Source organism: Metopolophium dirhodum, chromosome 1 (assembly GCF_019925205.1).
Source record: "Metopolophium dirhodum isolate CAU chromosome 1, ASM1992520v1, whole genome shotgun sequence".
Classification (NCBI taxonomy): domain Eukaryota; kingdom Metazoa; phylum Arthropoda; class Insecta; order Hemiptera; family Aphididae; genus Metopolophium; species Metopolophium dirhodum.
Genome location: NC_083560.1, coordinates 25240780 through 25255490, shown reverse-complemented (window position 1 = coordinate 25255490; position 14711 = coordinate 25240780).

Below are 14711 nucleotides of genomic sequence, written 5' to 3'. Positions count from 1 at the left end.
AAATTTTGAAAATCTCTCTTACGAGTTGTTTTACGCGGAAACTGTACGGTTTTAGGCCATTAAGCATATGAGTTGATTTATTCCTCGTACCACTGTCCACAAAACGTATATTTTGGATTTTCGAAAATATCAAAATTTAAGATTTTTTAGACATCGATACAAGTAGGTAGTCAAGATTTTTAAAAACCAAAAATATCAAATATCAACATTTCGGAAAAATGAAAAGCTAGACATACTAAAGAATGCTGATGAGATCAATTTGATGTCTGAGGGAAATCTTCGTAGCACCTTCGGATTCTGGACAAAACGCAAATGAAAATAGGAAATTTTGAAATTTTGAAAATCTCTCTTACGAGTTGTTTTACGCGGAAACTGTACGGTTTTAGGCCATTAAGCATATGAGTTGATTTATTCCTCGTACCACTGTCCACAAAACGTATATTTTGGATTTTCGAAAATATCAAAATTTAAGATTTTTTAGACATCGATACAAGTAGTCAAGATTTTTAAAAACCAAAAATATCAAATATCAACATTTCGGAAAAACGAAAAGCTAGACTTACTAAAGAATGCTGATGAGATCAATTTGATCTCTGAGGGAAATCTTCGTAGCACCTTCGGATTCTGGACAAAACGCAAATGAAAATAGGAAATTTTGAAATTTTGAAAATCTCTCTTACGGGTTGTTTTACGCGGAAACTGTACGGTTTTAGGCCATTAAGCATATGAGTTGATTTATTCCTCGTACCACTGTCCACAAAACGTATATTTTGGATTTTCGAAAATATCAAAATTTAAGATTTTTTAGACATCGATACAAGTAGGTAGTCAAGATTTTTAAAAACCAAAAATATCAAATATCAACATTTCGGAAAAATGAAAAGCTAGACATACTAAAGAATGCTGATGAGATCAATTTGATCTCTGAGGGAAATCTTCGTAGCACCTTCGGATTCTGGACAAAACGCAAATGAAAATAGGAAATTTTGAAATTTTGAAAATCTCTCTTACGAGTTGTTTTACGCGGAAACTGTACGGTTTTAGGCCATTAAGCATGTGAGTTGATTTATTCCTCGTACCACTGTCCACAAAACGTATATTTTGGATTTTCGAAAATATCAAAATTTAAGATTTTTTAGACATCGATACAAGTAGTCAAGATTTTTAAAAACCAAAAATATCAAATATCAACATTTCGGAAAAACGAAAAGCTAGACTTACTAAAGAATGCTGATGAGATCAATTTGATCTCTGAGGGAAATCTTCGTAGCACCTTCGGATTCTGGACAAAACGCAAATGAAAATAGGAAATTTTGAAATTTTGAAAATCTCTCTTACGGGTTGTTTTACGCGGAAACTGTACGGTTTTAGGCCATTAAGCATATGAGTTGATTTATTCCTCGTACCACTGTCCACAAAACGTATATTTTGGATTTTCGAAAATATCAAAATTTAAGATTTTTTAGACATCGATACAAGTAGTCAAGATTTTTAAAAACCAAAAATATCAAATATCAACATTTCGGAAAAACGAAAAGCTAGACTTACTAAAGAATGCTGATGAGATCAATTTGATCTCTGAGGGAAATCTTCGTAGCACCTTCGGATTCTGGACAAAACGCAAATGAAAATAGGAAATTTTGAAATTTTGAAAATCTCTCTTACGAGTTGTTTTACGCGGAAACGGTACGGTTTTAGGCCATTAAGCATATGAGTTGATTTATTCCTCGTACCACTGTCCACAAAACGTATATTTTGGATTTTCGAAAATATCAAAATTTAAGATTTTTTAGACATCGATACAAGTAGGTAGTCAAGATTTTTAAAAACCAAAAATATCAAATATCAACATTTCGGAAAAACGAAAAGCTAGACATACTAAAGAATGCTGATGAGATCAATTTGATCTCTGAAGGAAATCTTCGTAGCACCTTCGGATTCTGGACAAAACGCAAATGAAAATAGGAAATTTTGAAATTTTGAAAATCTCTCTTACGAGTTGTTTTACGCGGAAACTGTACGGTTTTAGGCCATTAAGCATATGAGTTGATTTATTCCTCGTACCACTGTCCACAAAACGTATATTTTGGATTTTCGAAAATATCAAAATTTAAGATTTTTTAGACATCGATACAAGTAGTCAAGATTTTTAAAAACCAAAAATATCAAATATCAACATTTCGGAAAAACGAAAAGCTAGACTTACTAAAGAATGCTGATGAGATCAATTTGATCTCTGAGGGAAATCTTCGTAGCACCTTCGGATTCTGGACAAAACGCAAATGAAAATAGGAAATTTTGAAATTTTGAAAATCTCTCTTACGAGTTGTTTTACGCGGAAACGGTACGGTTTTAGGCCATTAAGCATATGAGTTGATTTATTCCTCGTACCACTGTCCACAAAACGTATATTTTGGATTTTCGAAAATATCAAAATTTAAGATTTTTTAGACATCGATACAAGTAGGTAGTCAAGATTTTTAAAAACCAAAAATATCAAATATCAACATTTCGGAAAAATGAAAAGCTAGACATACTAAAGAATGCTGATGAGATCAATTTGATCTCTGAGGGAAATCTTCGTAGCACCTTCGGATTCTGGACAAAACGCAAATGAAAATAGGAAATTTTGAAATTTTGAAAATCTCTCTTACGAGTTGTTTTACGCGGAAACTGTACGGTTTTAGGCCATTAAGCATGTGAGTTGATTTATTCCTCGTACCACTGTCCACAAAACGTATATTTTGGATTTTCGAAAATATCAAAATTTAAGATTTTTTAGACATCGATACAAGTAGTCAAGATTTTTAAAAACCAAAAATATCAAATATCAACATTTCGGAAAAACGAAAAGCTAGACTTACTAAAGAATGCTGATGAGATCAATTTGATCTCTGAGGGAAATCTTCGTAGCACCTTCGGATTCTGGACAAAACGCAAATGAAAATAGGAAATTTTGAAATTTTGAAAATCTCTCTTACGGGTTGTTTTACGCGGAAACTGTACGGTTTTAGGCCATTAAGCATATGAGTTGATTTATTCCTCGTACCACTGTCCACAAAACGTATATTTTGGATTTTCGAAAATATCAAAATTTAAGATTTTTTAGACATCGATACAAGTAGTCAAGATTTTTAAAAACCAAAAATATCAAATATCAACATTTCGGAAAAACGAAAAGCTAGACTTACTAAAGAATGCTGATGAGATCAATTTGATCTCTGAGGGAAATCTTCGTAGCACCTTCGGATTCTGGACAAAACGCAAATGAAAATAGGAAATTTTGAAATTTTGAAAATCTCTCTTACGAGTTGTTTTACGCGGAAACGGTACGGTTTTAGGCCATTAAGCATATGAGTTGATTTATTCCTCGTACCACTGTCCACAAAACGTATATTTTGGATTTTCGAAAATATCAAAATTTAAGATTTTTTAGACATCGATACAAGTAGGTAGTCAAGATTTTTAAAAACCAAAAATATCAAATATCAACATTTCGGAAAAACGAAAAGCTAGACATACTAAAGAATGCTGATGAGATCAATTTGATCTCTGAAGGAAATCTTCGTAGCACCTTCGGATTCTGGACAAAACGCAAATGAAAATAGGAAATTTTGAAATTTTGAAAATCTCTCTTACGAGTTGTTTTACGCGGAAACTGTACGGTTTTAGGCCATTAAGCATATGAGTTGATTTATTCCTCGTACCACTGTCCACAAAACGTATATTTTGGATTTTCGAAAATATCAAAATTTAAGATTTTTTAGACATCGATACAAGTAGGTAGTCAAGATTTTTAAAAACCAAAAATATCAAATATCAACATTTCGGGAAAAACGAAAAGCTAGACATACTAAAGAATGCTGATGAGATCAATTTGATCTCTGAAGGAAATCTTCGTAGCACCTTCAGATTCTGGACAAAACGCAAATGAAAATAGGAAATTTTGAAATTTTGAAAATCTCTCTTACGAGTTGTTTTACGCGGAAACTGTACGGTTTTAGGCCATTAAGCATATGAGTTGATTTATTCCTCGTACCACTGTCCACAAAACGTATATTTTGGATTTTCGAAAATATCAAAATTTAAGATTTTTTAGACATCGATACAAGTAGTCAAGATTTTTAAAAACCAAAAATATCAAATATCAACATTTCGGAAAAACGAAAAGCTAGACTTACTAAAGAATGCTGATGAGATCAATTTGATCTCTGAGGGAAATCTTCGTAGCACCTTCGGATTCTGGACAAAACGCAAATGAAAATAGGAAATTTTGAAATTTTGAAAATCTCTCTTACGAGTTGTTTTACGCGGAAACGGTACGGTTTTAGGCCATTAAGCATATGAGTTGATTTATTCCTCGTACCACTGTCCACAAAACGTATATTTTGGATTTTCGAAAATATCAAAATTTAAGATTTTTTAGACATCGATACAAGTAGGTAGTCAAGATTTTTAAAAACCAAAAATATCAAATATCAACATTTCAGAAAAACGAAAAGCTAGACATACTAAAGAATGCTGATGAGATCAATTTGATCTCTGAAGGAAATCTTCGTAGCACCTTCGGATTCTGGACAAAACGCAAATGAAAATAGGAAATTTTGAAATTTTGAAAATCTCTCTTACGAGTTGTTTTACGCGGAAACTGTACGGTTTTAGGCCATTAAGCATATGAGTTGATTTATTCCTCGTACCACTGTCCACAAAACGTATATTTTGGATTTTCGAAAATATCAAAATTTAAGATTTTTTAGTCATCGATACAAGTAGTCAAGATTTTTAAAAACCAAAAATATCAAATATCAACATTTCGGAAAAACGAAAAGCTAGACTTACTAAAGAATGCTGATGAGATCAATTTGATCTCTGAGGGAAGTCTTCGTAGCACCTTCGGATTCTGGACAAAACGCAAATGAAAATAGGAAATTTTGAAATTTTGAAAATCTCTCTTACGAGTTGTTTTACGCGGAAACTGTACGGTTTTAGGCCATTAAGCATATGAGTTGATTTATTCCTCGTACCACTGTCCACAAAACGTATATTTTGGATTTTCGAAAATATCAAAATTTAAGATTTTTTAGACATCGATACAAGTAGTCAAGATTTTTAAAAACCAAAAATATCAAATATCAACATTTCGGAAAAACGAAAAGCTAGACTTACTAAAGAATGCTGATGAGATCAATTTGATCTCTGAGGGAAATCTTCGTAGCACCTTCGGATTCTGGACAAAACGCAAATGAATATAGGAAATTTTGAAATTTTGAAAATCTCTCTTACGAGTTGTTTTACGCGGAAACTGTACGGTTTTAGGCCATTAAGCATATGAGTTGATTTATTCCTCGTACCACTGTCCACAAAACGTATATTTTGGATTTTCGAAAATATCAAAATTTAAGATTTTTTAGACATCGATACAAGTAGGTAGTCAAGATTTTTAAAAACCAAAAATATCAAATATCAACATTTCGGGAAAAACGAAAAGCTAGACATACTAAAGAATGCTGATGAGATCAATTTGATCTCTGAAGGAAATCTTCGTAGCACCTTCGGATTCTGGACAAAACGCAAATGAAAATAGGAAATTTTGAAATTTTGAAAATCTCTCTTACGAGTTGTTTTACGCGGAAACTGTACGGTTTTAGGCCATTAAGCATATGAGTTGATTTATTCCTCGTACCACTGTCCACAAAACGTATATTTTGGATTTTCGAAAATATCAAAATTAAAGATTTTTTAGACATCGATACAAGTAGTCAAGATTTTTAAAAACCAAAAATATCAAATATCAACATTTCGGAAAAACGAAAAGCTAGACTTACTAAAGAATGCTGATGAGATCAATTTGATCTCTGAGGGAAATCTTCGTAGCACCTTCGGATTCTGGACAAAACGCAAATGAAAATAGGAAATTTTGAAATTTTGAAAATCTCTCTTACGAGTTGTTTTACGCGGAAACGGTACGGTTTTAGGCCATTAAGCATATGAGTTGATTTATTCCTCGTACCACTGTCCACAAAACGTATATTTTGGATTTTCGAAAATATCAAAATTTAAGATTTTTTAGACATCGATACAAGTAGTCAAGATTTTTAAAAACCAAAAATATCAAATATCAACATTTCGGAAAAACGAAAAGCTAGACTTACTAAAGAATGCTGATGAGATCAATTTGATCTCTGAGGGAAATCTTCGTAGCACCTTCGGATTCTGGACAAAACGCAAATGAAAATAGGAAATTTTGAAATTTTGAAAATCTCTCTTACGAGTTGTTTTACGCGGAAACTGTACGGTTTTAGGCCATTAAGCATATGAGTTGATTTATTCCTCGTACCACTGTCCACAAAACGTATATTTTGGATTTTCGAAAATATCAAAATTTAAGATTTTTTAGACATCGATACAAGTAGGTAGTCAAGATTTTTAAAAACCAAAAATATCAAATATCAACATTTCGGAAAAACGAAAAGCTAGACATACTAAAGAATGCTGATGAGATCAATTTGATCTCTGAAGGAAATCTTCGTAGCACCTTCGGATTCTGGACAAAACGCAAATGAAAATAGGAAATTTTGAAATTTTGAAAATCTCTCTTACGAGTTGTTTTACGCGGAAACTGTACGGTTTTAGGCCATTAAGCATATGAGTTGATTTATTCCTCGTACCACTGTCCACAAAACGTATATTTTGGATTTTCGAAAATATCAAAATTTAAGATTTTTTAGACATCGATACAAGTAGTCAAGATTTTTAAAAACCAAAAATATCAAATATCAACATTTCGGAAAAACGAAAAGCTAGACTTACTAAAGAATGCTGATGAGATCAATTTGATCTCTGAGGGAAATCTTCGTAGCACCTTCGGATTCTGGACAAAACGCAAATGAAAATAGGAAATTTTGAAATTTTGAAAATCTCTCTTACGAGTTGTTTTACGCGGAAACGGTACGGTTTTAGGCCATTAAGCATATGAGTTGATTTATTCCTCGTACCACTGTCCACAAAACGTATATTTTGGATTTTCGAAAATATCAAAATTTAAGATTTTTTAGACATCGATACAAGTAGTCAAGATTTTTAAAAACCAAAAATATCAAATATCAACATTTCGGAAAAACGAAAATCTAGACTTACTAAAGAATGCTGATGAGATCAATTTGATCTCTGAGGGAAATCTTCGTAGCACCTTCGGATTCTGGACAAAACGCAAATGAAAATAGGAAATTTTGAAATTTTGAAAATCTCTCTTACGAGTTGTTTTACGCGGAAACTGTACGGTTTTAGGCCATTAAGCATATGAGTTGATTTATTCCTCGTACCACTGTCCACAAAACGTATATTTTGGATTTTCGAAAATATCAAAATTTAAGATTTTTTAGACATCGATACAAGTAGGTAGTCAAGATTTTTAAAAACCAAAAATATCAAATATCAACATTTCGGAAAAATGAAAAGCTAGACATACTAAAGAATGCTGATGAGATCAATTTGATCTCTGAGGGAAATCTTCGTAGCACCTTCGGATTCTGGACAAAACGCAAATGAAAATAGGAAATTTTGAAATTTTGAAAATCTCTCTTACGAGTTGTTTTACGCGGAAACTGTACGGTTTTAGGCCATTAAGCATATGAGTTGATTTATTCCTCGTACCACTGTCCACAAAACGTATATTTTGGATTTTCGAAAATATCAAAATTTAAGATTTTTTAGACATCGATACAAGTAGTCAAGATTTTTAAAAACCAAAAATATCAAATATCAACATTTCGGAAAAACGAAAAGCTAGACTTACTAAAGAATGCTGATGAGATCAATTTGATCTCTGAGGGAAATCTTCGTAGCACCTTCGGATTCTGGACAAAACGCAAATGAAAATAGGAAATTTTGAAATTTTGAAAATCTCTCTTACGAGTTGTTTTACGCGGAAACTGTACGGTTTTAGGCCATTAAGCATATGAGTTGATTTATTCCTCGTACCACTGTCCACAAAACGTATATTTTGGATTTTCGAAAATATCAAAATTTAAGATTTTTTAGACATCGATACAAGTAGGTAGTCAAGATTTTTAAAAACCAAAAATATCAAATATCAACATTTCGGGAAAAACGAAAAGCTAGACATACTAAAGAATGCTGATGAGATCAATTTGATCTCTGAAGGAAATCTTCGTAGCACCTTCGGATTCTGGACAAAACGCAAATGAAAATAGGAAATTTTGAAATTTTGAAAATCTCTCTTACGAGTTGTTTTACGCGGAAACTGTACGGTTTTAGGCCATTAAGCATATGAGTTGATTTATTCCTCGTACCACTGTCCACAAAACGTATATTTTGGATTTTCGAAAATATCAAAATTTAAGATTTTTTAGACATCGATACAAGTAGTCAAGATTTTTAAAAACCAAAAATATCAAATATCAACATTTCGGAAAAACGAAAAGCTAGACTTACTAAAGAATGCTGATGAGATCAATTTGATCTCTGAGGGAAATCTTCGTAGCACCTTCGGATTCTGGACAAAACGCAAATGAAAATAGGAAATTTTGAAATTTTGAAAATCTCTCTTACGAGTTGTTTTACGCGGAAACTGTACGGTTTTAGGCCATTAAGCATATGAGTTGATTTATTCCTCGTACCACTGTCCACAAAACGTATATTTTGGATTTTCGAAAATATCAAAATTTAAGATTTTTTAGACATCGATACAAGTAGGTAGTCAAGATTTTTAAAAACCAAAAATATCAAATATCAACATTTCGGAAAAACGAAAAGCTAGACATACTAAAGAATGCTGATGAGATCAATTTGATCTCTGAAGGAAATCTTCGTAGCACCTTCGGATTCTGGACAAAACGCAAATGAAAATAGGAAATTTTGAAATTTTGAAAATCTCTCTTACGAGTTGTTTTACGCGGAAACTGTACGGTTTTAGGCCATTAAGCATATGAGTTGATTTATTCCTCGTACCACTGTCCACAAAACGTATATTTTGGATTTTCGAAAATATCAAAATTTAAGATTTTTTAGACATCGATACAAGTAGGTAGTCAAGATTTTTAAAAACCAAAAATATCAAATATCAACATTTCGGGAAAAACGAAAAGCTAGACATACTAAAGAATGCTGATGAGATCAATTTGATCTCTGAAGGAAATCTTCGTAGCACCTTCGGATTCTGGACAAAACGCAAATGAAAATAGGAAATTTTGAAATTTTGAAAATCTCTCTTACGAGTTGTTTTACGCGGAAACTGTACGGTTTTAGGCCATTAAGCATATGAGTTGATTTATTCCTCGTACCACTGTCCACAAAACGTATATTTTGGATTTTCGAAAATATCAAAATTAAAGATTTTTTAGACATCGATACAAGTAGTCAAGATTTTTAAAAACCAAAAATATCAAATATCAACATTTCGGAAAAACGAAAAGCTAGACTTACTAAAGAATGCTGATGAGATCAATTTGATCTCTGAGGGAAATCTTCGTAGCACCTTCGGATTCTGGACAAAACGCAAATGAAAATAGGAAATTTTGAAATTTTGAAAATCTCTCTTACGAGTTGTTTTACGCGGAAACGGTACGGTTTTAGGCCATTAAGCATATGAGTTGATTTATTCCTCGTACCACTGTCCACAAAACGTATATTTTGGATTTTCGAAAATATCAAAATTTAAGATTTTTTAGACATCGATACAAGTAGTCAAGATTTTTAAAAACCAAAAATATCAAATATCAACATTTCGGAAAAACGAAAAGCTAGACTTACTAAAGAATGCTGATGAGATCAATTTGATCTCTGAGGGAAATCTTCGTAGCACCTTCGGATTCTGGACAAAACGCAAATGAAAATAGGAAATTTTGAAATTTTGAAAATCTCTCTTACGAGTTGTTTTACGCGGAAACTGTACGGTTTTAGGCCATTAAGCATATGAGTTGATTTATTCCTCGTACCACTGTCCACAAAACGTATATTTTGGATTTTCGAAAATATCAAAATTTAAGATTTTTTAGACATCGATACAAGTAGGTAGTCAAGATTTTTAAAAACCAAAAATATCAAATATCAACATTTCGGAAAAACGAAAAGCTAGACATACTAAAGAATGCTGATGAGATCAATTTGATCTCTGAAGGAAATCTTCGTAGCACCTTCGGATTCTGGACAAAACGCAAATGAAAATAGGAAATTTTGAAATTTTGAAAATCTCTCTTACGAGTTGTTTTACGCGGAAACTGTACGGTTTTAGGCCATTAAGCATATGAGTTGATTTATTCCTCGTACCACTGTCCACAAAACGTATATTTTGGATTTTCGAAAATATCAAAATTTAAGATTTTTTAGACATCGATACAAGTAGTCAAGATTTTTAAAAACCAAAAATATCAAATATCAACATTTCGGAAAAACGAAAAGCTAGACTTACTAAAGAATGCTGATGAGATCAATTTGATCTCTGAGGGAAATCTTCGTAGCACCTTCGGATTCTGGACAAAACGCAAATGAAAATAGGAAATTTTGAAATTTTGAAAATCTCTCTTACGGGTTGTTTTACGCGGAAACTGTACGGTTTTAGGCCATTAAGCATATGAGTTGATTTATTCCTCGTACCACTGTCCACAAAACGTATATTTTGGATTTTCGAAAATATCAAAATTTAAGATTTTTTAGACATCGATACAAGTAGGTAGTCAAGATTTTTAAAAACCAAAAATATCAAATATCAACATTTCGGAAAAATGAAAAGCTAGACATACTAAAGAATGCTGATGAGATCAATTTGATCTCTGAGGGAAATCTTCGTAGCACCTTCGGATTCTGGACAAAACGCAAATGAAAATAGGAAATTTTGAAATTTTGAAAATCTCTCTTACGAGTTGTTTTACGCGGAAACTGTACGGTTTTAGGCCATTAAGCATATGAGTTGATTTATTCCTCGTACCACTGTCCACAAAACGTATATTTTGGATTTTCGAAAATATCAAAATTTAAGATTTTTTAGACATCGATACAAGTAGTCAAGATTTTTAAAAACCAAAAATATCAAATATCAACATTTCGGAAAAACGAAAAGCTAGACTTACTAAAGAATGCTGATGAGATCAATTTGATCTCTGAGGGAAATCTTCGTAGCACCTTCGGATTCTGGACAAAACGCAAATGAAAATAGGAAATTTTGAAATTTTGAAAATCTCTCTTACGGGTTGTTTTACGCGGAAACTGTACGGTTTTAGGCCATTAAGCATATGAGTTGATTTATTCCTCGTACCACTGTCCACAAAACGTATATTTTGGATTTTCGAAAATATCAAAATTTAAGATTTTTTAGACATCGATACAAGTAGTCAAGATTTTTAAAAACCAAAAATATCAAATATCAACATTTCGGAAAAACGAAAAGCTAGACTTACTAAAGAATGCTGATGAGATCAATTTGATCTCTGAGGGAAATCTTCGTAGCACCTTCGGATTCTGGACAAAACGCAAATGAAAATAGGAAATTTTGAAATTTTGAAAATCTCTCTTACGAGTTGTTTTACGCGGAAACGGTACGGTTTTAGGCCATTAAGCATATGAGTTGATTTATTCCTCGTACCACTGTCCACAAAACGTATATTTTGGATTTTCGAAAATATCAAAATTTAAGATTTTTTAGACATCGATACAAGTAGTCAAGATTTTTAAAAACCAAAAATATCAAATATCAACATTTCGGAAAAACGAAAAGCTAGACTTACTAAAGAATGCTGATGAGATCAATTTGATCTCTGAGGGAAATCTTCGTAGCACCTTCGGATTCTGGACAAAACGCAAATGAAAATAGGAAATTTTGAAATTTTGAAAATCTCTCTTACGAGTTGTTTTACGCGGAAACTGTACGGTTTTAGGCCATTAAGCATATGAGTTGATTTATTCCTCGTACCACTGTCCACAAAACGTATATTTTGGATTTTCGAAAATATCAAAATTTAAGATTTTTTAGACATCGATACAAGTAGGTAGTCAAGATTTTTAAAAACCAAAAATATCAAATATCAACATTTCGGAAAAACGAAAAGCTAGACATACTAAAGAATGCTGATGAGATCAATTTGATCTCTGAAGGAAATCTTCGTAGCACCTTCGGATTCTGGACAAAACGCAAATGAAAATAGGAAATTTTGAAATTTTGAAAATCTCTCTTACGAGTTGTTTTACGCGGAAACTGTACGGTTTTAGGCCATTAAGCATATGAGTTGATTTATTCCTCGTACCACTGTCCACAAAACGTATATTTTGGATTTTCGAAAATATCAAAATTTAAGATTTTTTAGACATCGATACAAGTAGTCAAGATTTTTAAAAACCAAAAATATCAAATATCAACATTTCGGAAAAACGAAAAGCTAGACTTACTAAAGAATGCTGATGAGATCAATTTGATCTCTGAGGGAAATCTTCGTAGCACCTTCGGATTCTGGACAAAACGCAAATGAAAATAGGAAATTTTGAAATTTTGAAAATCTCTCTTACGGGTTGTTTTACGCGGAAACTGTACGGTTTTAGGCCATTAAGCATATGAGTTGATTTATTCCTCGTACCACTGTCCACAAAACGTATATTTTGGATTTTCGAAAATATCAAAATTTAAGATTTTTTAGACATCGATACAAGTAGGTAGTCAAGATTTTTAAAAACCAAAAATATCAAATATCAACATTTCGGAAAAATGAAAAGCTAGACATACTAAAGAATGCTGATGAGATCAATTTGATCTCTGAGGGAAATCTTCGTAGCACCTTCGGATTCTGGACAAAACGCAAATGAAAATAGGAAATTTTGAAATTTTGAAAATCTCTCTTACGAGTTGTTTTACGCGGAAACTGTACGGTTTTAGGCCATTAAGCATATGAGTTGATTTATTCCTCGTACCACTGTCCACAAAACGTATATTTTGGATTTTCGAAAATATCAAAATTTAAGATTTTTTAGACATCGATACAAGTAGTCAAGATTTTTAAAAACCAAAAATATCAAATATCAACATTTCGGAAAAACGAAAAGCTAGACTTACTAAAGAATGCTGATGAGATCAATTTGATCTCTGAGGGAAATCTTCGTAGCACCTTCGGATTCTGGACAAAACGCAAATGAAAATAGGAAATTTTGAAATTTTGAAAATCTCTCTTACGGGTTGTTTTACGCGGAAACTGTACGGTTTTAGGCCATTAAGCATATGAGTTGATTTATTCCTCGTACCACTGTCCACAAAACGTATATTTTGGATTTTCGAAAATATCAAAATTTAAGATTTTTTAGACATCGATACAAGTAGTCAAGATTTTTAAAAACCAAAAATATCAAATATCAACATTTCGGAAAAACGAAAAGCTAGACTTACTAAAGAATGCTGATGAGATCAATTTGATCTCTGAGGGAAATCTTCGTAGCACCTTCGGATTCTGGACAAAACGCAAATGAAAATAGGAAATTTTGAAATTTTGAAAATCTCTCTTACGAGTTGTTTTACGCGGAAACTGTACGGTTTTAGGCCATTAAGCATATGAGTTGATTTATTCCTCGTACCACTGTCCACAAAACGTATATTTTGGATTTTCGAAAATATCAAAATTTAAGATTTTTTAGACATCGATACAAGTAGGTAGTCAAGATTTTTAAAAACCAAAAATATCAAATATCAACATTTCGGAAAAACGAAAAGCTAGACATACTAAAGAATGCTGATGAGATCAATTTGATCTCTGAAGGAAATCTTCGTAGCACCTTCGGATTCTGGACAAAACGCAAATGAAAATAGGAAATTTTGAAATTTTGAAAATCTCTCTTACGAGTTGTTTTACGCGGAAACTGTACGGTTTTAGGCCATTAAGCATATGAGTTGATTTATTCCTCGTACCACTGTCCACAAAACGTATATTTTGGATTTTCGAAAATATCAAAATTTAAGATTTTTTAGACATCGATACAAGTAGGTAGTCAAGATTTTTAAAAACCAAAAATATCAAATATCAACATTTCGGGAAAAACGAAAAGCTAGACATACTAAAGAATGCTGATGAGATCAATTTGATCTCTGAAGGAAATCTTCGTAGCACCTTCGGATTCTGGACAAAACGCAAATGAAAATAGGAAATTTTGAAATTTTGAAAATCTCTCTTACGAGTTGTTTTACGCGGAAACTGTACGGTTTTAGGCCATTAAGCATATGAGTTGATTTATTCCTCGTACCACTGTCCACAAAACGTATATTTTGGATTTTCGAAAATATCAAAATTTAAGATTTTTTAGACATCGATACAAGTAGTCAAGATTTTTAAAAACCAAAAATATCAAATATCAACATTTCGGAAAAACGAAAAGCTAGACTTACTAAAGAATGCTGATGAGATCAATTTGATCTCTGAGGGAAATCTTCGTAGCACCTTCGGATTCTGGACAAAACGCAAATGAAAATAGGAAATTTTGAAATTTTGAAAATCTCTCTTACGAGTTGTTTTACGCGGAAACGGTACGGTTTTAGGCCATTAAGCATATGAGTTGATTTATTCCTCGTACCACTGTCCACAAAACGTATATTTTGGATTTTCGAAAATATCAAAATTTAAGATTTTTTAGACATCGATACAAGTAGGTAGTCAAGATTTTTAAAAACCAAAAATATCAAATATCAACATTTCGGAAAAACGAAAAGCTAGACATACTAAAGA